Genomic DNA, 24,176 nt, shown 5'->3' with positions numbered 1-24,176 from the left:
TCTGCAAAATGAAGATGATAGCTGCAGCATGAACTTCAGAGGGTTCTCACAAGGATGAAAGGAGACAACCCAGGAAGATGGTTTGAAAAGCCTTAAAAAATACAACTTCAATTTCGGTTATTTTATTATGTATAAACCCACCAAAAATGCCCCTAAAAAAGGCTAGATATTGAGACACCTTCAGTCATGAAAGGTAAAATTTTTGAGTGTTTAGCTTTGTGACCATGATATTATAAGTAAATTTTGTTGTGTTTTTAATTCTTTGAAAGTTAGATGTTCAAGTCTGGGCAAGTCATATCCCTTTTCTGGGCCTTAAGTTTGTTCATTTGGACAATGAGGGGACTAGATGAGAAGACCTCGAGATTCCCTCCTAGCTCTAGCTCATATGATTTTACTTTTCTGGATGACTGGATCCAGTTCCAAAAGTCCAGGTCCAAACTACCAGAATGGTTTCTTTGAGCAGTCACTTTTCAGGTATAACTACCTAAGTCTGTCATCTCTCTCTATGGCAACATCCAGCCTAACCACAAATGCAGCGCCATTTGAAAACGAAAGGAGCAGGAAGCCTTAAGAACAAATTAAATAGCATACAAACCACAGAGCAAATATGACCCAGCCATAGTGTGTCATTACCATTACGCCATCTCACAATGGTGGTGCCGAATGGGCCATAAGCCAGAAAAACAGTACTTGAAGCCCATAAAAGGACAAAAAAGAGAAGAAATAAAAAGCCCTTCCAAATCCAACAGTTACATCTACTATCTCTTCTTTTTGTACAATTTTGAGTACATAGTAGGTACTCAATGAATACTGACTTGCTGAAAGTGGAATGCAGGCAGAGATAGAAAGACCACCAAGAAGTATTTTATGATGGATCAATCAGAAAATAACATTAGTTAATAATTATCCTCTCCCTTCCCCACAAAAAATACTTTTCATTGCACATCTATCTTAATCATCCTCACCTTTGCTTTTTTCATCTTCAATTAAGAGCCAACTTTTTTTTTTTTTGAGAAGAGCCAACTCTTGATAACCAGTATGAGGCCCACGTGCTGAAAATCTTGAATCCCAAGCAAGATTCTGCCCAAACCATCCAGGACAATCTGAGTCACCTCCTCCCACCTCCCCACTACCCAGCTTGTGTTCACTCATGAAATACAAACTCCTTTCAAATCAGCCTAAGCTAAGTATAATTAAGGAAGGTAAAAATCTGTCAGAAAAAAAAAACTGGTATATTCTAAATCAAAACAAAACAAAACAAAAATGGATGCTGATGTGGATACTCCATGCAACTATTTCTTCCTTTTAAAAGAAATAATGTATTGTTATCTGTAATTTTTTTAAAAAGTTCAGTTATGATAAAAAGATGATTCAGCTTTCAGTAACTTTTATCATTCTGTAGGATCACCAGTTATTTGACCTACCATTTTCAGAGAAAAATTAATTTGCAGCCTCCTAGAAAACTGCATGTTGAGGATTATGGAAAAAAACAATTATTCTTTATCTCCCTAAGTGAAAGGTAGGATAGCTCACTAATCTAGCAAGAAAAAAGTTTAGAAGATACATAATGCTAATGCACTGCCCTCCAATGTGCAGCTTTACAGATTTAAATATTATTTAAGGAACATAATCCATGATGTGGAAAAGGTCATTTCAACTTAATATACTAAAAGAGCGTAAATTGTTCATGGATATATCAGGTTGACTGCCTGTTCAATAAGCCACTAGGCCCTCAATCTTTTCCAGCTTTTCCACACTTTCTACTCAACTGCAGTTTCATGGTTTCTGTGCTGACCTGAATTCAAATTGAAGAATCATAATTGTTGATGGTTAGTCAGTAGCTGGAAAGTGTGGACAAATTTAAAATGATTTCTTATTAGTCTTGCCTAGCTTTATGCCTTCACATAAGTTAGCATTAATCACTTGTACTCCATAAAAATAATTTGTAAAATTCAACTATTTAATAAACAATTCTTGACAGGGTCAACTCCTGACCCTTTTCTGTAACTTACAGTGATCTGCGGTGATCAAACTGTGATGACAAATCAAGAAAATGGGGAGATAAATAAATGAAAATGAATCTTTTATAAAGTACTGTGAGACTTCAATAAAATAAAAGGAAAAAACTATGAAATTCTGTGATTATGAAAGGATAATGAAGTATGATTCAAAGCATTATTATTAAGAGTTAAGTTCTAGTTTTGAATTTTCTTATTGGAGATAAAAAAAAAATAAAATAAAATACCTCTGAGTATTGTGGACTTTCTGTTTTGTTTTGCCTTTATCTATCTGGGGATTTCTAGCCCTGGAAGAAAGGTGAATTTCTACTTCCTAAGAGGATATATGTGTGTGTATGTGTGTACACATGTATATGTGTACGTATGTTTATACGTATATGTTCGCATATATACATACATACATACATATGGACATATACATACATATACACAATACACATCTATCTATCTATCTATCTATCTGTCTGTCTGTCTGTCTGTATATCTATCTATCTATCTATCTATCTATCTACCTGTCTATCCATCTATCTCCTGCAACATGACTTGGTAGAAAGAAGTCTAGCCTCTAGTTCAAGTTCTGACACAAATATTACCTTTGTGAACATGGATGGGCAATGCTCTAAACCTAGACATTACAGAGGAGTTTGCTGAATGGCATCAATGGAGAAAGCATCCATCCTGGAAGTTCCCTACCCACATTAAATCACAGAGGTGAATTAAGAACAAAAATCAAAAACAAAAATTCTGCTACTCACACCTTCGACCCCCAAGACAGAACTGTGAATAGTGATTAAAGACTGTGGATGGACCTCCTCAGCTACAGTAATAGTTGCCTGGGGAGAGCTTCCACCCTACTTCAAATCGGAGAGAGAATTAACACTTAAAAGATTCAGTGGAAATTGTGTGGAGTGTGAAAAAAAAATGGCTCTTCTTCATCTATCGGTTAACAAATGACTCAGCTAAACTCAGAGAAGTGTTGAGAGAGCTGGAGTAGTATTTTCTTCATACTACTCCAACCACCCCCTACCTACTTAACCAAATTAAGAGTAGGTAGAAAAGAATCCAGTGAAGAAAAGTCATCTAAACATACTTTTCCTTTTTTATTTTTCACCCTCCAGAAAAAAACCTTGTCTTTTCTGTCAACATCCCACCGATGACATCAGACATGCTGTTACAGTCATGAGGTAACTGAGATTTGCCATTTATGCCTCTACTCACACAAATTTGTGTGATGAGGTTTTGCAGTCTGTTCATTTCCTTAGTGAATGAATGAAAATATGACCACAAGCCCTTCTAAAGAGCATCCTAGTCTGTTGAAGATCAACCTTGCACCAGGAACCAAATAACTTTTTTTTTCTTTTCACTTAGGTTGAGACAATTGAGAGATGACTCATATGCATGGTTGATGAAGCAATTAATCCCAACTCTCCCTCTCTGAATCATCTCTACTCATGGAAAAAAATAAAAATATTAATTCTATATAAAAAGCAAAAAATGTGCTCATATGAAACATTACTGCACACAGAGGGAAAAGGGAGTGGGAGAAAGAGGCTGATTTTACTTCATTTCAATTGTATCTGTCTAGGGGGAACTATGTGACTATACGAACAGATTTCAACAAGATCATGCTGATCAGCATTGCTTCCTCTATTTCAATTCACAAATCCTGTGTTTACAGGAACAGATTTCTGAGACATTCCTATACAATTAGCTTACTCACTATTTTTTTAAAGGAAAAGGGAACAAAAGGATAACACCCCCTTATGGGTAAAGACATGTGTGAGTGTGTATTCCTGTGTGAAGCAGTTCTCTAAATTCCAGTTAATACAGGAATACAAAGTAAGTGTGATTTGCTAATATCATTAAAGCAGAGGCATTGCTCCAAGCCATAGGCACTCACTCTGTGCACAATATGACTGCCCTCTACCAGCCAATAAAAATAAAATAAAATCCTAGTGTTAAGATCTCAGAGACCACTGAAATGTTTTACAGATGAGAAAACTGAGCCCTAACCTCCAGGGAGGAAGGCTACATTTTACTCAAGGTCACACAACCAGTTTTTATCAGACCCTGGGATGAAAATACAGGTCTCTTGACTCCCCATTCAGTTTTCTTACCAATCTATGTGAGATGGAGGTTTGGTACACTAATGTGTATCTGTTTGTTTGTTTTCGAAAATGAAAAGCCAAGTATCAAAGTTTAAAATATTCCTAGTCTAAAACTGGGTAAGTAAGCAGCTTCTATTCTATGTTCTAATCCTAGTTCTGCCTCATGTCATCTTACATAGAAATCATCAAAATGTAAGCACACACACAAAATCTGAGTGGCCCCAGAAGCAGGTTATAACGGAGGATGCCTTCAACTTGGAAATCTCAAGACCTAATTCAAATTTCAGCTCTGCTACTTGCTTCCTGTCTCTATGGCTTTACATAAATCATCTGACTTCTGTGGTCCTCAGTTTCCTCATATGAAAAATGAGAGGTTTGGACTGGTCTTCTAGTTCTGAGCCTCTATGAACTCCTTACTGCCAGTCTAACTCTGCCCAATTCCCACCCTCTCTTAATGCCATTATTACGAGGTTTGGGGTTGAAGGTGACTGACAAACACAAATGGGAATCCATCCATCCAGCAGAAGCATCCATGAAAAGTAAACAACAAAAGGAGGCCATGTTTCTTTGCAGCCTTCAGCTGCAGCCTTTAAACCCTCCAACATGGATACATTTCAAACTATACAGCTAAATTAACTACTTATGGGAGTCAATAATGGTCACTTAACTATCTAAATATTCTCGTTTCAGCATCTGCAAACAAGAATCATTAATGAAATGGAGATCAATAATGAAATTCTTCTTAAGGGGATGCTTTTCCAAACCAATTCCAAGAGTTCTAAGCCTCATAAGGAAATGCACAGCATATAAACCTGGATATTCAATTGTTAGCTTAAGTCTCTATATCCACCATGAAGAGCAGTGCCAGGGGAGTGCAGGAGGGTCTGGCCTTTACTAGGCTACAGACTCTGTCTAGTGTTTGGGCAGCTAGGTAGCAAAGTGCATCAGCCCTGGAGTCAGGAAGATCTGAGTTCAAATTTGGCCTTAGATATTTACTAGCTGCGCGACCCTGTACAAATCACTTAACCCTCTTTGCCTCAATTTCCTCATCTGTAAAATGAGCTGGAGAAGGAAATGGCAAATAACTCCAGCATCTTTGCACAAAAAAACCAACCAAACAAACACCAAATGAGGGCACAAAGAGTCGGACACGACTGAAACAAATGAACAGCAAGTGTCTGGGCAAGGCGTCATCTCACTGCAGGAGCTGAGGCTGTCACTTCCCCAAAATTGTTTCAGTACCCTAACTACCCATTTACCAGCTGAATTTAATTGGTGATGCCAGTTCGGGAAACAAAAACCACCAAATAGCCATATTTCCATTAGCCAACAAAGCTTATCCTCTACCATCTATGAGAATCACAAATCTCCAGAGTGCCACTATGTGGTTATTGAAAAACATATAACTTAGAATCAGGAGACCTAGATCAAAGTCCCCACTCTAATATTAATTAACTACGTGACCTTGACAAATCTGTGCCTCAGTTTCCCCACCTATAAATTCAGAGGGGAGTTGGGTATAGGAGGAGTTGAACTAGGGGCTCTCTGAGGTCCTTTAGAAATCCTAGCCCATGTCCCAGAAAGACAATTAAAGCATAACAAGATGATTACTCTGCTGATGCTCAACACACATGTCCTCATATCTCTTCATCCCCTTACCTAATGGTGTTAGTCCAGGTATAGCAACCAATATATTTTAAGAAACCTAATTCTCCTAGGGATTTATTTGGACAATGATAGAACTAAGCCCAATCTCCCTCAGGATAAAAGACAAAGTTCTTATCCTTGTATTAGGCTAACTTCTCAAAGACATACACAAAAGAGGAAAATTACTCTAGGTTCTCCATTCAGCAGCCTGAAGACCAGTACAAAGAAATAATGGACAGCAGCTGAAATACACGCCGGTTCCAGTGTCGTGATGCACCGCTTTAGGCAACATAGACAATATATATGATGACAATTCATTCTGAATGGGGAAGGGAAATATTAAAGACTTTCAGAAATTGACAGCAGTTTTTCCCCCACTGTTACTGGGCAACAGTTGCTTAGTACTCAGAAAAATTTCAGCCTAATAAGCAAAACAATGAATCTTATTTATTAATATTTCTGGGGTGAAAAGAAAAAGAGGGCATCAGAAGTTCACTGACTGCCTTCTCTACCATACTAGGGCGATGCAAGGCCAAATACCATCTCTTTAAGGAAGGAAAAACCAAACTACAAATGAAACAGGAATGTGAAGCATCTCCTTTCCTGTTAACTCTGTGACATGATCCATTTTTATTCTTCCTTCCCAAAGTTTCTAACCTTCAGGTCATGCTCATACCCACAGACAAACAGAGGGAGTTACTGAGCTGCTAGTCCCTAGAGGAAGTGCTTTATTTTCATATTTGAGCTGTTTTACTGGAGCTGCTGAGTTCTATTGCACAATCCTAACAGGAATTAAATATTATATACTCTTTGGTAAATTATCAAAATGTAAACCAACAGCTACAGCGGGACCAAGAAAGCTGCCAAGAATTTTAACACTGCGATTTTAGTAAGAGAGAACATTTTTCCCCCTGCTGTTGTCTTCAGCCGTATCAACCTCAATTATCATACCCTTTTATATGTGTGAATATAAATCTGGACATATGTGTTTACACGTCTTTCCATTCATGCTCAGTATTTCATGTGGAATCTCCAAATGGGACAATCAATAGAGAAATGGGTAAAAGGTTAAATCGCTATTTAAAAATCACTCTGCCTACTTTAATTATTCTAGATTGTTCACTGTCACTGATCACTGCATGCCATCAAGTCCAGTTAACAAGAAATGTAATGCCTCAGATGAATACACAAGGCAAATGCTTCTTAGCAGATGATGTTAATTCTCTGAAGTCATTTGTTTTCATTCCCTCTTTGCTATTTTTATTCTGCATCATCACCAGCATTTCCACATCGGAAAAATCCCCCTGGTCAAGGTAAATATGCATGTTCTATACACTTAAAGAGAATAGAAAGAGACAGACACTTTACCTTGTTTTCACAGACTGATAGATCTCATTTTGCCTTCACGACAGAATGCTAAGCATAGCAATGCACTGTCAAAAAATGTCAAGGGAAACAATTATTGATTAGTGCATTCAAACTTATTATGCATGTAGACTAATACATAACAATAACTTTAAGAAAGCATGTAATACTGAAACAGAAAAATCATCAAGCAAATCTGCCAGGTAACTGTCAAGCTAAGAATGAACAATCAGAAAGAAAACAATGGGCTATTACAAAAAATTGGTCAAAAGATCCCTATGTGTTAATGGTATACAGAATAGCTCCCTCAAATAGACTTCATCCTACATTTACTGATAAGAACCTTATAATCTGAGTGTTTTTTATGAATACAGTCACAATTTTATATGACAACTAATTAAGAGGTCTTTTTACTTCTTGTGGCTATTACGGCCTTTCTGAATAAAGTTTAAGTTTCTATCCTGTTCAAAGCACAACAATAATTTTTTTAATGATACTAGAGATTTCAGCAGACAGATTATGTTTTTGTTTTTGCCATGGCATACTAGATGTTTTGAATTAATTTGGACAGATGGATGAAAAGGACATAAGGAAGATGTCCTCCCCACCACAAAACACACACACATACACACACAATTACTTCCTCTTTCACATGGTTACCACCTTTTCATCTTCTTTGTTGAAAACTAGCAAGAAAAATCAAGGAAAGCCTGGACTTCTCCACATACCTAGGATGGCTAGGAAAACTGATCTGTTTCAGTAGGAGTCATCAAATACTAGTTCTGTTCCCGTCAAAGAAAGATAACCCTTTTCTCGAAAAAAAAAAATGGTACTTAACTAAACTGCTCAGGAAACAATGTCCACCACTAAGATCTTTTCTCCCTTTTTCTTCAGCCTAAATAACTACACACACACACACACACACACACACACACACGGTATATGTATATAACATATACTATGTGTATACCCTGTACACATATGTATGCACACACACATGCACACACACACACATACATATGGAGAGAGAAAGAGAGAGAGTTTTTGTTTATTTGTATATAGTTGCTTACAAATTGTCTTTCCCATTAGATGAAGGTAGGAACTGTTTTTGCCTCTCTTTGCTTCCCAATACTTAGTATAGTGTTTGGCACGTGGTAAACCCTTTAATAATTGTTTGTTGAGGGGGCAGCGAGGTGGCACAGTGGATACAGCACCAGCCCTGAAGTCAGGAGGACCTGAGTTCAAATCTGGCCTCAGACCAAGCACTTGACACTTACTAGCTGTGTGACCCTGGGCAAGTCACTTAACCCCAAATGCCTAAAAAAAAACAACCAATAACTGCTTGTTGACTAGCTGATATGAAATGATCACATTATATGGCTAGCCATATAAGGGCCTCTACAGATTGGTTGCATTATGTTTTTGCTTCCAGTACATCCCGTCTCCATGTTCTTTATGAAGGCGTATTTAGGGACTGAGGTGATATGGCCAATGACTCCAGTCCAACTCATCTAGAAATCAAGGCTTCTCCACCTAGCCTGTGAAATCACTATACACAATGGGGAATAACTAGAATCCCACAGCAAGATAAAATGACCTGTATGTCACTACCCATTCAATATTCTCCCATTAGTCAAAGTCCTGTCTGCCTCAAGTTCTTGGCCTTCTACTTGTATGATGGGACAGGGCTGCATCCACAGAAGTTAATCATCCCTTTCCTGAAAGACAACTGAAAGCATTTCAGAAACCAATGCAGTATTTACTCAGAAACTAGGCATTTTCTTTTTTCCTGCCATTCTTGTTCTTTTCTTCCCCCAAATCACAAAGGCTGCTGTTTTAATATTGTTATTAGAGAAATTAACCGGAGATACTTTCTTCAGTAAATTAAGCATACTACCCACTACTTAGTATCTGAGAGGGATTTTGTTTTGTTTTTAATGATTAGCCTTTTAGAAGTGGTCACTCTACTCTTAAAAGAATTATTCCTAATTTCCATTTTATGACTGTGGTGAAGGCTTGCTAGGCCTAGCAGACTGTCAACCTTCCCACCCCAGTCCTATCCAAATCCCTGAAAGCTCCTTTACATACTTCCTGATAAAACAAAGCACAAGGAGGGAGAGCAGTCATCAACTTCACTTGGTCCTCATTCGTTTCCCCAATGATACCAAATTGATTGCCAACTTGGTGTCGTGTCAAGAGCACTTGTATGAAGAGTCAAGAGACCTGCATGTTAAGCATTGCCTAAATAAGGGCGGGGTGGAAGGCAAGAGGTTTATGGCAGGAGGTTAGGAGAGTCTCTTCATTTCATGCCAATTCAATGCTGAAGTCTTACAACATTATTTTTGAGTGCTTCAAAGTGAAATCCAATGAAATCATTCTTTGGAGTTCCATAGTGTCCTGGCCATAGCCCTGAGTCCTTGAAAGCCAAAAGAGTGGAGCATCAACTCTGGCACATTCATCCCACTATGGAAAGGCTTCTCCTATGGGCCCAGAAAGACTAAACTAGACAGATGGTTACCCAGCAACTCATGAAGACTCTCAAGTAAGACAGGGATGGAAGTATCGTGTGTGATCTGTGCCGGTACAGGGAATACTTCCACCAATCAATTCATAAATCTTAACAAGTACTAAAGGGAGTTAAGCTGAGATGAGTTAGCCGTCTTATTTATATGCATTGCAGCCATGCTGCTAAGACATCATCCACGCTATGATAGTCATAGGAACATATACCGTCAGAAGTGTGCCCTTAGAGATCCTCTAGTCCAACTCCCTCACCTTATACAGGAAGTGATTTTGTCAAGAGCATAGGTGGGGCAGTCAGGTGGCGCAGTGGATAGAGTGCTGGGCTTGGAGTCAGGAATACTCATCTTCCTGAGTTCAAGTCTAGCCTCAGACGCTTACTAGCTGTGTGATCCTGGGCAAAACATTTAACCCCATTTGCTTCAGTTTCCTCTTCTAGAAAACGAACTGAAGAGGGAAATGGCAAACCATTCCAGTACGTTTGCCAAGAAAACCCCAAATGGGGTCACAAAGAGTCAGACATGACCGAAAATGATGCAACAACAACAAAAACAACATAAGACTAGTTAGAGAAAGAGGTGGCGCTCTAACTGACTCAGAGTCTAACGCCTATTGTACCATCTCAGTCATTTGTTAATTCTCTTTATGGACTTTCCGGTTCTTCCCCATGTCTCCAAGTTATCGTTTTAAGGATTCTATAGAAACAGGAGGAAGAACTTAGTGACCAAGGATCGAAATTCTAAACAGTTGTCTTATACTTGTTGTAGAGTTGCTAACCCAAGCATTCTCCTCTCTCTGAACTACACAGATGTTCCTCTCCTCTATCCCTAATCAGCACAGACCATCAGGCTCCCTACTCAAAGTATTATCTCACACATTATGCTACCACAAGTTAAGGTTGAAGAAATGAAGAAAGAAATTTTAAAATTCTCAACACACGCTTTATATATATTTCTCCAAAATGATACAATAGAAGTAGGTGTCTGTGAATAAGCAATAGGATGTCCGTATGTTAATCACATCCTCCACATGCATAAAAGGGCCAGAAGTTAGATCAATGGGAAAAATTTGAAAATTTACAAGGAAGTAGAATAAGACACATATTCTGAATCTACTAAAACATGTACATAGACTGTTTTCCTTTTCACTAACTCAAAGGCCACTTCCCTAGGCTGCTCAAGCCAGGTATTGAAAATGTCTAAGAAAAAAAAATGAAATGTATTTTTGAAAAAAATGTCTAGATGTGGAAAAGCACAAGGAAGCACTTGCAAAATATGTGCTAAGAACAAATGAGAGGCTTTCCCATTTTGTCTGCAAAATTGATTCTGAAAAGGGAGCCACTAAAAGTACTGCTTTTCTTGGCCCTTTTTCTTCTGCTGAAAGAAAGCACAGTGACATGGGAAAAAGCTAAAATTATATGCAGTGAAAATATCTCATATTATGAAAGCCTTTTTGAGTCATAACTGTAATCGAATTCAATTCTGTATCAGCTTTGCCAAACACTATCAATGGTTACTACAATAAAAATTAATATTTTGTCACTTGGCATCTGCAGTAACTTTGGTATACTTGACATGTTGGAGCTGTGGCCATTTGGCTTTTCCAGCTGCCTTCCCATAATCTCCATTCATAGAGGGTGGATGATTTTATATATACAAGTGGCATCCTCTGCCCCGATGAGATCTGCTATACTAACAGGAAAAAAAAAAACGGTAGACGAATTTTTCTCATATCAGAGAAGGCACACACACATGTGCATCCACCCACATGACTATCTGGTTATTTTAATATGGCATGTCTAGTAATGAAGAGCATAGGTGTTTTACAAATGCTTGAGGTGGCTTTACATAACGTTTCTAGGCTATGGTTCAGATACTTGAGATTTATTTAATGTTCAGCAGATGACAGTCTGCTGTTAAAGAAAAACAGTTTGCAATTGAACATTGCAACTATTAGCATGCTTTAGGAACTAAGCAATTTAAAATGTTAAGACTTAGCATTCTTTGCAATTATTTTTAAAGAGAAAGGAAATTATTTTTTAAATATGGTCATGAAATTTTATCTTTTCCTATTCAAAAATCACAAGTGTACCCAGCTTTAAGAAGGATTCTATGCTTTATAAAATGATCATGCAGAGAATTTATTTTAAAAGTGGGACCTCCTTATGCATTTAGAAAACTATTTGATTTGCAAAAATTCATTTTACAAATAACTTTTTAGGACTTCGTCTATAGTTTGAAGTGAGAGACAACTGTACCTAAGAGACACACTAAAAGATGAAACACCATTGCACATTTCTAGCCACACAGCATGCTGTATATTGCCCATTTAACTAAACCTTTTATTTAGAAATCTAACAAATTCCCCTGCATAGGCTAAGTTTCCTTAAGCTTGCCTGGCCAGATTCCCTACATTCAACAGAACAGGATCCAATGTTTAGTCAGAAAAGAGGCTCCTTCGTATTAAGATAATTACACAATTTTAACTTCTTAGTATGTTTTTTAAATTAATAACAGAGTGGACTTCTTTGCTTAGAAGAAAATTTGACTTAGATCATGTGACTTCCTTAATTGCGAAACCTAAAAGCCATTAAAAAATACCCCCTCAGCCAAATAGTTTGACCAAATACTTAACATAAGTTGATCATTTCTGTTTAACATGTTCTTCATATCCATATCCGTATTCCCTCCACTCTCTACTGAGAACGTGGCTATACTAAAAGTAGCTCTCGTGGAAGTTCTGAAGCAGTGGGGACCTTTCAAGGCTTAGTTTCAAACTAGAGGACTTCAGTGTTGAAGATGAAACTCTTGGATGCGAAGTCATCCTGTTTGAAACTCCCCTCAAAGTTCCTCAATGTTTCTCACATTAATAAAATTCAAATCCACAACTCTCTTAATAATTCTCTTTAGACCCAAAGTTTTATTAAATTATTAATTACAGACCAGGTGAGAAAAGCATTTTGTTGTTGTTCAGTTGTCACTGACTCATCATGACACCACTGGGGGTTTTCTTGGCAAAGACATGGAGTGCTTTGCCATTCCCATCTCCAGTTCTTTTTACAGATGAGAAACTGAGGCAAACAGGGTTAAATGACTTGCCCAGGGTCACACCATCAGGAAGTGCCTGAGTCTGGATTTGGACTCATGAAGATGAGCCTTCTTGATTCCATGCCCAGCACTCTGTTTGCTGCGCCACCTAGCTGCCCCTGAGAAAAGCACTGTATCTTTCAAATTATAAAATGAAGGCTATCTTGTTTTAAATTAGACAGGGAAAAGAATGGGCCTCAAAGAAACTCTGCTAAAAAAAAAACGGAAAAAAATGATGACAAGAATGGATTCCTCAGTATTAACCTAAAGAAAATGCATGAAATCTCAACTTGTGGAAGAGCTGAGAGAGCCTCGCTAGTATGGGAGACAAGCCAAAACTCTGACAGGATGGCAAAGTAAGTATTGAATCCAGCATTCTACTGCATGCTCCATAATTATGCCACAACCTGGGAGATAAATCTCTTCAGCCCTCTGGGCTTCCAGCTCTCCACCTGCTACAGTGAAAAGCAATCCAAGAAGTAGCCTGCTCCCAATTGTCAAAGCATCTTTCAACATGCTTAAAATTATTTTAACAACAGAGTCAAGTTAATAAAATAGGCGTAATTGCTCTCATTTCTATACCATCCGTCCTCGCTGGCTGAGGTCAATTCTCCCAGAATTCCTTGGAGACTACCCATCAAGTATGCCCAATCAGCCAGAAGCCACAGGCTGACTGCATAACCACTGGAGGGTATTATTTTACAGAGGAAGGTATAGCTGAAAACAGTAGGTCAGGAAAAGAATATCTTTTGTATCTTAATTTTAACCCCTCCAGTTGAATCTTAGCTGAAATGAAGTTATGATGGGGGCAAAATGACCACTAGCAGAGATGAAAGAAAATTAATGGCATGAACCTCTGGGACACTGTTGTGCCATGTAATGTTGTAAAATGTCCCTTCCTCACCACTAAGAGTTGATCTAGAGATCATTCAGAGTATTTGCTGGGCGAAAGAATGAAAAAAAGAAGTCCAAATCAACTAATAGTAGCTACTATTACATGTTTTCACTCCAGATGAGTGATTGTTAATTTGTTAACAACAGAGTTCTTACAGGAGACAAAATATTTACAGAAAAGTATGAACTACAAAGCTATGAAGACTAGAAAACGGTCCAAGAAAATGCAAATGAACTGGTGACGAAAGAAAAGGTATGGGGGCTAAGTGGCACAGTAGACACAGCTTTGGCCTTGGAGTCAGGAGGAACTGAGTTCAAATCTGACCTCAGACTCTTGACACTAGCTGTGTGACCCTGGGCAAGTCACTTAACCCCACTGCCTCACCAAAAAGAAAAAAAAAAGGTATGGAGAAGCAGCTCAGATCTGTTCAGTTTCAAGGTTAAATTAGCTCACATGGAACAAAGCCAACTCTTTTTGAAATTGCCAGTGCTGGTCTTTGACAGGGGCTGCCTTCGGGGACTGACCAGTGAAGCTATGCATCAATATAGCACTTACTATGTGCCAGGCACTGTGCTAAGTACATTATAATTATTAACTACCTCTTCCACCTCCTCCTCCTCCTCCTTCCTCCTGCTCCCTCTCTTTCTTGTTTGTTATACATGGACCTCTATCGCCCAAGCAAGAAAAGGCGCTGCCTAAATGGAATGCTAATATTTTTGCAAGTCTGAAAAGGGGACTTTTTTCCCCAAAGGGATTATAAAAAGAAATACAGTTATCTGTTAAGCACGACCTCAAACCTTGGAAATTTCTGTGTTCATAATTCCTTTTCTGTAAATTTGACCCCTAAAGGAACCTTTGGTGTTCAGTATGTTGCAATTTTAATTTTAATCAGAAAAGGAAATGCAGCCTTTTTTGTTTAAAGTTCTCTTTTGAAACTGTCAAAGCTAGACTGCCATCAGAGCCTGACCAATGAAGATCATCAATCCAAGCAGAGCTGCAGGTCACAGCCCCACACAATGTGCTTAGCAGCAAAACAAGAGGGTAAGGTGGTAAAGTGGCAGGGGATCCCCCACAGAAACCTGTGTTGGCACTACAGAAATGGGCTTAAGGAATTCTGTTAAGATTCGGTACTGTACAGTGCATCCACACTCAATTAAGCTGTAAAGAATGAGAAGGTCTGCTAAGCACTGTACACTGCCATTAAGAACATCTGATTGCTCAGAGCAGTGTCATTATCAACATGAGTATAAAATATTTGGGATATATTACGTCAATTATAAGTATGAAATGCAAACATAGAATCGCTTTTGGGTTTGCCAGGAGGAGACACATAGAATAATTTTTTTAGCAGGACATTCTTTCTCAGTTTTAGACCAGACCTATGATTTCAATAATAGTAGTTAGTACTAATTACAAAACTTCCCTCTACCCATATGGATGGGTATAATTTTAGCTAACTGCCTCAGGGCATGAGAGAATGTCTTTCCCAGGGTCACACTGACTATGTACCTCTATCTATCTATCTATCTATCTATCTATCCATCTATACCAGAGCAAGGATAACAGGATCACAAATCTGTAGCTGGAAGGGACCTCAGAGACCAAGTCCTACCCACTCATTTTACAGATGAGGAATGTGAGGTATAGACACTTGCCCAGGGTCACACAGCTAGTATCTGAGGTACCTTCAATCCCATGTCTTATTCACAACAAAGTTAGTTCTTTATATATTATACCATACTGCTCCTCCTTCTCCAGTTGAAACTCTAAAATGTTTAAGTCACATGGGATCTTGGTATTGAGTAGTATTGAGAATACTGCCTCTGTAGTTTAAACTAACATGACAAATAGTCTTCAAAAGGTTATTTGTCTTCAAGTCTATGAGAAGGAGTGAGAGCAGCTTATTTCTTAAGAGTATTTTAATTATGTGGCTTACCCAATAATATAATATCTTCAGAGGAGGTTACAAGTTTAAACCTGGAGGCCAGATTCCCATTTTGTAGAGGTATAGACGAATTCATTCAAAGTTGGTCAGATCTGGACCAAAATATTCTTTAATTATTATTTACAAATCATAAGAATAACATTGAAAATATTTTACTGGCCAAATAAGTCTTCAATTTTCAATCTGATAAGCTCACAGAGAAGGACTAAGTGAAATTTACAAATACTCCCCAAGCTTCCTTTTACACATAAATTTCAGCTCAATTCATCAGATCTTCTACCAGTCACAAACAAGTTGAGATAAATCATAGGGATTGCTGGTCAGAATTAAATATGTTTCAATTACAGATTTTTTTTTAATAAATGCAGCTTTATTCCTTCCAAGTGTATACTATATCAGTACCTAATGGCTAACAGAGTGTTTAATGAATAGATTAGGATTACTTATAATTATCCCATTGTCTGGATGCCAACAGAGACTTTTAAAGTACTTGAAAACAGTTTTCTTCTCTTGACTCGTCTAAACATTTACCCTTTTCCATGTTATTTGCACTACTCATTAGCAGAACAAATGGGTTTTTTTCATAGATGGAAGGTAAATTCCAGCCTAGACCCTGTCTAAATTATCACAAATTCTAAATTAGTAGAGGGAAAATTAATGAGGTTTTGATGTAGTAAAACTGGAAGATCTTTATTTTATCTCCAACCTTTTCCCAGAATATTATCAGGTAAAAATACTAATGAGAGGTGAAATGACAAATGTCATAAATGAGTAACCTGAGAAGTAGCCGTAGATATACATAGTGTTGAGACCTTGGATAGGAGCCAATTTCCAATATTTTGACATGTACACAGCAGGCACTTAGTATTTCGTAATAAAGAAAAGGAGACTGCTCATACAAACTCTAAAGTACACAATACCAAGGGCATGCCTCTGTTAAGGGCTTTTTACAAACATTATCTCATTTGATCCTCACAACAACCGTGACAGGAGGGTACTATTATAATCCCCATTTTATAGTTGAGGAAAATAAGGCAAACAAAGGTTAAGTGACTTGTGCAGGGTCACACAGCTTGGGCCTGCGGCTGGATTTGAACTCAGATCTCTCTGACTGCAGGCCTGACACTCTAACCCCTGTACCATATCCTGCCTCTGTTTGGCTCCAGAATTACAAGGCACCATCTCCATCATACAAGTGTGTTCTTCTTGCATTATCACACTGATAGTTGCCATCACTCCCTTCCCCTCAACCTCCTCAGCATCTTATTACACAGGATGATTTCCGAAGCTTACCATAATAGATCCAGAAGTTAGCCAGCCAATGCTCTATGAAGTACCTCAGGTAATCTGACTTCCAAAGACAGCTTTAGTAATATTATAAGAGCTCCTTAGCAGGCCAGGAATGTTTAACATCTGGCACATAATAGGTACTTAATAAAATAATACTTGTTGACTGACTGACCCTGGCCTGCCTGGAAGTTGGGAAAGAAGAAAATACCATCACTAGAAGACCTTATCTAAAATATACACACAATTTGTTATCAAAAGGATCATATAATCAAAGGAACCTCTGAGTACATTTGGTCCAACATCTACCTTAAACTTGAATTCTCTCTTGCAGTCACCCAGCCTCTGCCTGAAAACATACCAGTGACAGGGAAATTGCTACCTAGTAAGGCAACATATTCCACTTTTAGGTAGCAATAAACATTAGGGAGTTTTTCCTTTATAGTGAGCCCATGTCTGCCTGCTTCTATCTTCCACCCATTTCTATCCATCTATCCATCCATCAATCAAGCATTCATTAAATAAGGCATTAATGCTAAGTATGAGTCCTATTTCTGTCTTTGGGGGCTACTGGAATCAATCTAATCCTTCTTCCACATGGAATCTCTTCAGATACCTGAAAGCCAGTTCTTTTGTTCTCTCTTTTGTCTTTCTTTTTTCCAGGCTAAGCAACCCTTCCTTATATGACATTGTTGTGTAAGAACCGATATCAGAAATCATGACCTACCCCTTCTATGCTCTGGCTGAACCACAGTGCATCACCTCTCCCTCACTTTCAAAGGTGTGTGTTTATATTTTTGCTGAGCAGACAAAGAAGTGCAATGAGACATCAAATGGAAACTTTCTGTCAAGTTAACAGTAAATGATACTAAAGAGAGTTATGAGTCATAAATATCTTGTTAAGTATATGGTTGTTTTTCTCTAATAAAACTTGGATAATATTGCTATGAATTATTCACTCACACCAAAAATTCCATCTGGAAATCCAGAGCCAAGTGCTTCCAAATAATTACAACTCCCAAATCTCCTGATCTTCTCCTTAGATGGTGGGCATCCCAACTATCTCTTACCATTTGTCTCGACTTACTTTGTGCAAACAAATGAAACAACTCCACCAGTGTGATAGGGTTTAAAAGTTTCCCTTTCTAAGTTTCCAGCCCAGACAATGTACTCTGAGTTGTGCTGACCAGTCAGTAGTTCCTTGTTACAGGATCACGTGACCCCTGAACTGAAACTGGAAGAAACTTAGCAGCATTAAGTAAAAGATTGCACTGCCGGCCCCTCTGCTTAATTTATTAAATATGTGGCACTTTGCTTCAGTCTCATTTTTTGTTCTCCTAGTTCTAGCCTTCTGTTGGGCATTAGGAGCTCAAGGGAAAAAAGCTCAAGCTAAAACAGCTCAAGCTAAGTCCAAAAGGAGTAAGATCCTTTTCATCAGGCTCAGGGGTAGTAGGAAATCATGGCCCACACACCATTCTTTAAAAAATATTCATTCAACAAATATACTAAGTTATAATTTTCAAGAATGTCAAAGAGAATTTTTAAAAATATTAAATTAAGTTGCCACTGCTTGTCCAGTAAAAGTGAAGCTGCAACATATTGAAGACAAAGGTTTCTTTAGGGGTAAAGCTTACAGGAAAAGAATTACGAACATAAAATATTCCAGGATTTGAGGATGAAAAGTGCCTGCTTATGCTTAACAGACAACTTTATGTTTCCTCTCACAATCAGTCCCTTCTTGCAATGGGCAAAATATAACATCAGTGTTCCAGGGAAGTCCCACCACTTTTGGTTGCTACATGTCCTGGCTCTGCCCCAAAGCCAATGTGAACCTCAGGCAAATCCATGAACCTAGCAGTGTCTTAGTTTTGTCATGTGTAAAAGAAGGGTCTGGACTAGATGACCTCTAAGGTTTCCACCAATTCTTAAATTCTATGACTGTGTACCAAGACTTACTCTGCTCAGCCAAAGCAGGAAAGAACTGGAATAGGAAAAAAACCAGGGTTGAAGAGGCAAAATTAAGCCTAAACTAAGGAAATACTTGCTAATGATTAGAGACATCCAAAAGTATAATGCTTGTCTTGGGATGTGGTGGGTCGCTCCAACCCCCAACCTTATTAGATATCTTCAAATAGAGAATGGATGACTATTGGCTAATGATGTTATAAAAATAATTCTCATTCAACTCTATCTTCAACTAACTGGTCTCTGAGATTCTGTGTCTGATTCCTTAATGATATATTACATAGCACTAATGTGTGCCTGTGTGTCTTGTCTTCTTAATATTTTTCTTCATGTTCTCCTGAGGGGGTGTGGGTGTGTGCGTTAGAGAGAGAGAGAGAGAGAGAGAGAGAGAGAGAGAGAGAGAGAGAGAGAGAGAGAGAGAGAGAGAGAGAGAGAGAGAGAGAGAAGGAGGGAGGGAGAGAGAGAGAGAATTTTAATCATCACCTTCATACTGGCCCTTTAAAGCTAAGTGATACACAGGCTTTCAACAGCTAGGCTCTCTATGCAAGAGGACAGCATTGGAGAAATTAAAAGTTGTTTAACTCAAGTTCAAACAGGAAGCCAATGGAAGATTCAAAAATACAGCTTATGCTCTTTGAGTTCCAAAGCTAGTGTTTTCAGTGCTATTGCCAGCTAAAGATTCTTGCCACTCACCCTCCAATGCTTAAAGGTGCCCCTGTTGAAAGGCAGGAGGGAAAGAGTGAAGCTTTGACATATTTCATTAGAATTTCACCAGTTAGGACTCTGAGACCAATCTGATTCCACACACCAATTTGTTTACATCCTCTACATTTACACTCTCATTTAAAGACGCTGGAATCATAAAGAAGTATCTACAAGCAGGAGAATGTCTCTCTGCTTAAGACACGGCTTCTTTCTCTCTTAAATACAGCTGGTGAAGCTAAGCTGCCTGGTAAGCATTTTGTGCAGGAAGGAATTCTGTACAGTTGGGAAAAAGAGCACACTGCTCGAAGACTCCATTCTGAGATAAAACTAGCATTAATCATGTTTGGGAAGGGTGGAAAGAAAGCTCTGAGAGTACAAGATGCATTTGGGGGAAGAAAGAAGAAGAAAAAAAAATACCAAAGTACAGGGCTGCTATGAGAAATAAGGTCAACACAGCTGCCCTTTAAAAAAAGAAATTGCACATACAGATGCAACAGATAATGTGGATTACTTCTTCTTCAAAACAAAGAGGTCATTTTTACATTCAAAGCCCCAGAAAATAAATAAGGGCTGTCGACGGCTAAAGACTACATGCCAGGCTCTAACTGCTTGCTCAAGACACCCTCCAATGTATATCCTTGTCTCCTTATATTAAAAGGGAGGTGGGGGCTACAATTTAAGTGAGCTATTTTATCTTGCCTTAGCCTTAATTGGGCATTTTTCTGAAACACAATTTGAAGGAGGAGCTTCTAAACTTTTATTTTTATCTGATCATGTTTCTCTCTTACCTCTTTCTCTCCACCCCCCCACCCCTACACCCCCACCCCTCACCCCACCTACACTGGCATTCTCTGTGGTCAAAGAATCTGTTTCAGTATTAGTGTTCAATATTGTAAATGTCAAGTATAACACACTACACATTTCCTGTGCTATTTAAAGCACCCCCAAGCAATCATTTGCTGTGAAATATTAAACTGTAATTTTTCGTAGCTAATGGCAATTTTTACAACCTTAGTTGTGGCAGATTCACACTTAGATCATTCACGTGGAATTTTTAAATCAAATGGATTACTTCTGCTACTTGACGGACATGGGATATTTTGATTTTGGGGTAGAAAAAAATACTCTTCACAAAGATTTTTAGAATGTCCCTTTTCTGATGGCATTTTTGGAGATAATATGCAGACTATGCTAGAACAGTTTTTTCCCTTGTAAACTCTTTGCATTCTTTGACTACTTAATAGCCATCTCAAGGATTTTGACTTTGACCCTTACATCTTTCTGTAAGCAAAAAAGATACAAATATACATTTGAACCCTGTTGTAATATAGTTCATCCAGACTCAGTCATGACCTCCTAACTACGTGGAAAAGGAAAAACAACAACACAAAAAAACCCCAGCCTAATATAACAGGATTAACTTAGAAGAGCCCTATAGTCCTGTTCCTCAGCACTAGCATTATAAAGTACCACTGTATTTATGCACACAGACACACCTGAGAAAATGTTAACCAACATCAAGAAAATAAATGCATAGATATGTATGAATTATGTGCGTACATCATCTTTAGAACTTCAAAATCCACTACATTTTTTGTAATTGGCTAAATTGTGGTTATTTTGAATGTCTTTAATTATGTTAGATATTTCTGTTAGAACATGTAGGTGTCTCAAAAGTAACAGATTTGCTTTTGCCGCACAGCTAAGGCGGCACTAAATCACCACCCCCTCCTACGGAGCCGGGCAGCATTTGAAGGCGCCTTCATGCAACATCGTACAATTTGCAAATAATGAATGCCCACTCGCTTGTTTAAAAAATGGAATAAATGAATTATTGGAATACATTTTGCTCCTGATGAAAGAATTACCTTACTAGCACTGGGCTAAAACATGTTGCGCCTTTCATGAACCATCCTGAATATTATTCCTTGCTGAACTATGCCATCATAAAACTTGCCTGGCAAGATGACAAAATTGTATTATTTCAATGAGTTCCATTCCATGGCTTGATCATATTGCGTAGAAAGCCTTGCATTAGTACATAAGAATATACCATTGTTTCAATGCTAATAATTAGAGATATCCAAAAGTAGAACGGCTAACATTTGTGAATTATAAACACTGGCCTGTGCTTCTATAGCTACAACTCTGTCAACACTGTCAACATATACCTTGCCTTCTGCATTTTACAGAGGTATATGTATGTATATGCATATATATATATATGTATCTTCACTTTTAAAAATTATATATTGTTTACTTTAAAATATACATACTGTATATGACATATAATTTTTATTATGTATGAATATTGTGTATATGTATGTGTGTGTTATAATCTATAGATAGATATGGGCAGCTAGGTGGTGCAGTGGATAGAGTGTTGGCCCCGGAGTCAGGAGGATGTGAGATCAAATTTGACCTCAGACACTAACTGTGAGACTCTGGGCAAGTCACTTAATCCTATTAAGCCTTAGTTGCTCATCTGTAAAATAAGCTAGAGGAGGAAATAGAAAACCACTCCCGTATCTTTGCCAAGAAAACCCCAAACGGGGGTCACTGAAAGTTGGAAACGATTCAACAACATAGGTAGACATAGACACAGACTTAGATATAAATATAGATATATAAACTATCCCATCTATGCTGCCTCTTACATAGAGTTTTCTTTTGCTCCAAAGGCATTCTCTCACTCATTGAGGTTCCTCAATTCTGGTCCTGGTGGCCAGATCTTGACTACCAGTGTGAAAAATACTAAGTCAATACTCACTTTAGGGGGAAGTGTTCCAAGATATGAAGTTGGGGGGGGGATATTATTTGCTTACTATGTTTTTTGCACTTAACTAAAAAAATGTATTTTAAAACATTTTTGTAAGCAACACAATAGGCACGTAATTGCTTCTGAATTTTTAAAAGTGAAGGTATACATTTTAAATGACAGTGAAAAGGATGAATTCCTATATTTTTACTTTCCCTAAGCGTATTTTTGTTCTCTATATTTATATGATCAAGATTCTGGCAATTTTTTATTTAAAAATATGTTACAATGCATCAGATATAGTATTATAATAAAATCATTGAACTGAAGGGACCTGAAACCTAGCTTTGCTACTTATGACTTACATTGCATAGTATGATCACAGATTTAGAGTTAGAAGAGACCTAAAAAACCAACCAGTCCAAACCACTCATTTTGCAGATGAATAATTGAGGGCAAAAGAGATTAAATGACTTTCCCGGAGTCACATAGCCAGTATCTGGGGCAGGATTTGAACCCACATCTTCCTGACTCCACAGCCAGTATTCTGTGCTCCATGCTGCCACAAGCTCTTGATCTTGGTTGGGCAGGTCGTGTCCCAATTTTGTTCTTTCCTATCTGTAAAATGAGAAGCATCTCTACAATCCTTTCCAGTACTCAGTCCCATGATAGGACATTTTAAGGAAGCCAACCACCCAGTCCTAATCCATAATGAATATTATCTACAAGATCCTGGTGGTCTTCCCAATTATTTGAACACTTTCAATAATAGGGACAGCTAGGTGGTACAGCGGATAGAGTGCTGGGCCTGGAGTCAGAAAGACTCATCCTCATGAATTCAAATCTGGCTTCAGATACTTACTAGCTCTGCGACTCTGGGCAAGTCACTTAAATCCTGTCTGCCTCAGTTTCCTCATCTGTAAAATGAACAGAAGAAGGAAATGGCAAACCACTCTAGTATCTTTGCCAAGAAAATCCCAAATGGGGTCATGAATAGCCTGAAATAACAACAGAACAACAATAATAGGGAATTCACTCACTAAAAGCAATTTACTCCATTTTAGAACAATACTAAGTGTAAGACAATTCTTGCTTTATTGAGCCAAAATCTGACTACCTAAATAAGGTAACATTGTATTCAAAAACAAACCCTGTAATGGAAAGATATGCAAATACTCATGCCAGACATAAGTCATTATTAAATGCTTTTAAAATATCTACTTTTCATTCTCTATAGAATCAGAATATATAGTCATCTAAATCTTAACAATTATTTCAATAGCATCTCATATTGCAGTGAATATTCCTCATTTCATTTTTTCCATGCCCTGCAAAACCTAATAAACGTACTTACATCTTAACACTTCAGGAGAAAAAATACAACAAAGGAAATAAAAGACTTTAGAAGTCTTCCAGCACCAAATATATGAAATTAGGATATATGATGAATGACAAATATTATTAATCAAATTATTACAGGATCATATTTCATAGAATCATAATTGATCTTAAACTAGTTTAAGAAAGGTCATTGTAGGTTGTGTGGTACAATGGAAGGGAATACTGAATCTGCAGTCAGTGAATGGGGAGTCAAGTCCTGGCTCTGCTACTTATTACCCTATTCAACATTGGGCAAATTTGTCAACCTCTCTGGCCTATTCTCCCACCTGCAAAAGAGGGGGGATTCAGCTAGATTTCTTCCAGCTTTAAATCTCACTTGGTACAATGGAAAGAACACTGGCCTTTCAATCAGAGCTCATGATCAAACTGGTTCTGCAACTTAGTAGCTATATGATCTGAAGCAAATTGCTAACTTCACTGAGCCTCAATTTCCTCATTTGTAAAATGAAGAAGTTAAACTCTTAGCCTTAAAGATC

General features: G+C 37.9%; 1 protein-coding gene across 1 annotated transcript in view; it reads right to left on the bottom strand.

Annotated features, from left to right (window-relative positions):
- The window catches only part of ATXN1 (ataxin 1), a 524,441-nt gene that overhangs the window by 463,472 nt on the left and 36,793 nt on the right, over positions 1 to 24,176 (bottom strand). Inside the window, 1 exon segment of the mRNA XM_020986797.2 lies at positions 7,142 to 7,206. The gene's annotated coding sequence lies outside the window, so the exon portion shown is untranslated.

Source organism: Phascolarctos cinereus, unplaced genomic scaffold (assembly GCF_003287225.1).
Source record: "Phascolarctos cinereus isolate Bilbo 61053 unplaced genomic scaffold, phaCin_HiC Scaffold_4;HRSCAF=312, whole genome shotgun sequence".
NCBI lineage: Eukaryota > Metazoa > Chordata > Mammalia > Diprotodontia > Phascolarctidae > Phascolarctos > Phascolarctos cinereus.
Note: the sequence above shows the minus strand (reverse complement) of the source record. Positions and strands in the feature narration are given on the sequence as shown.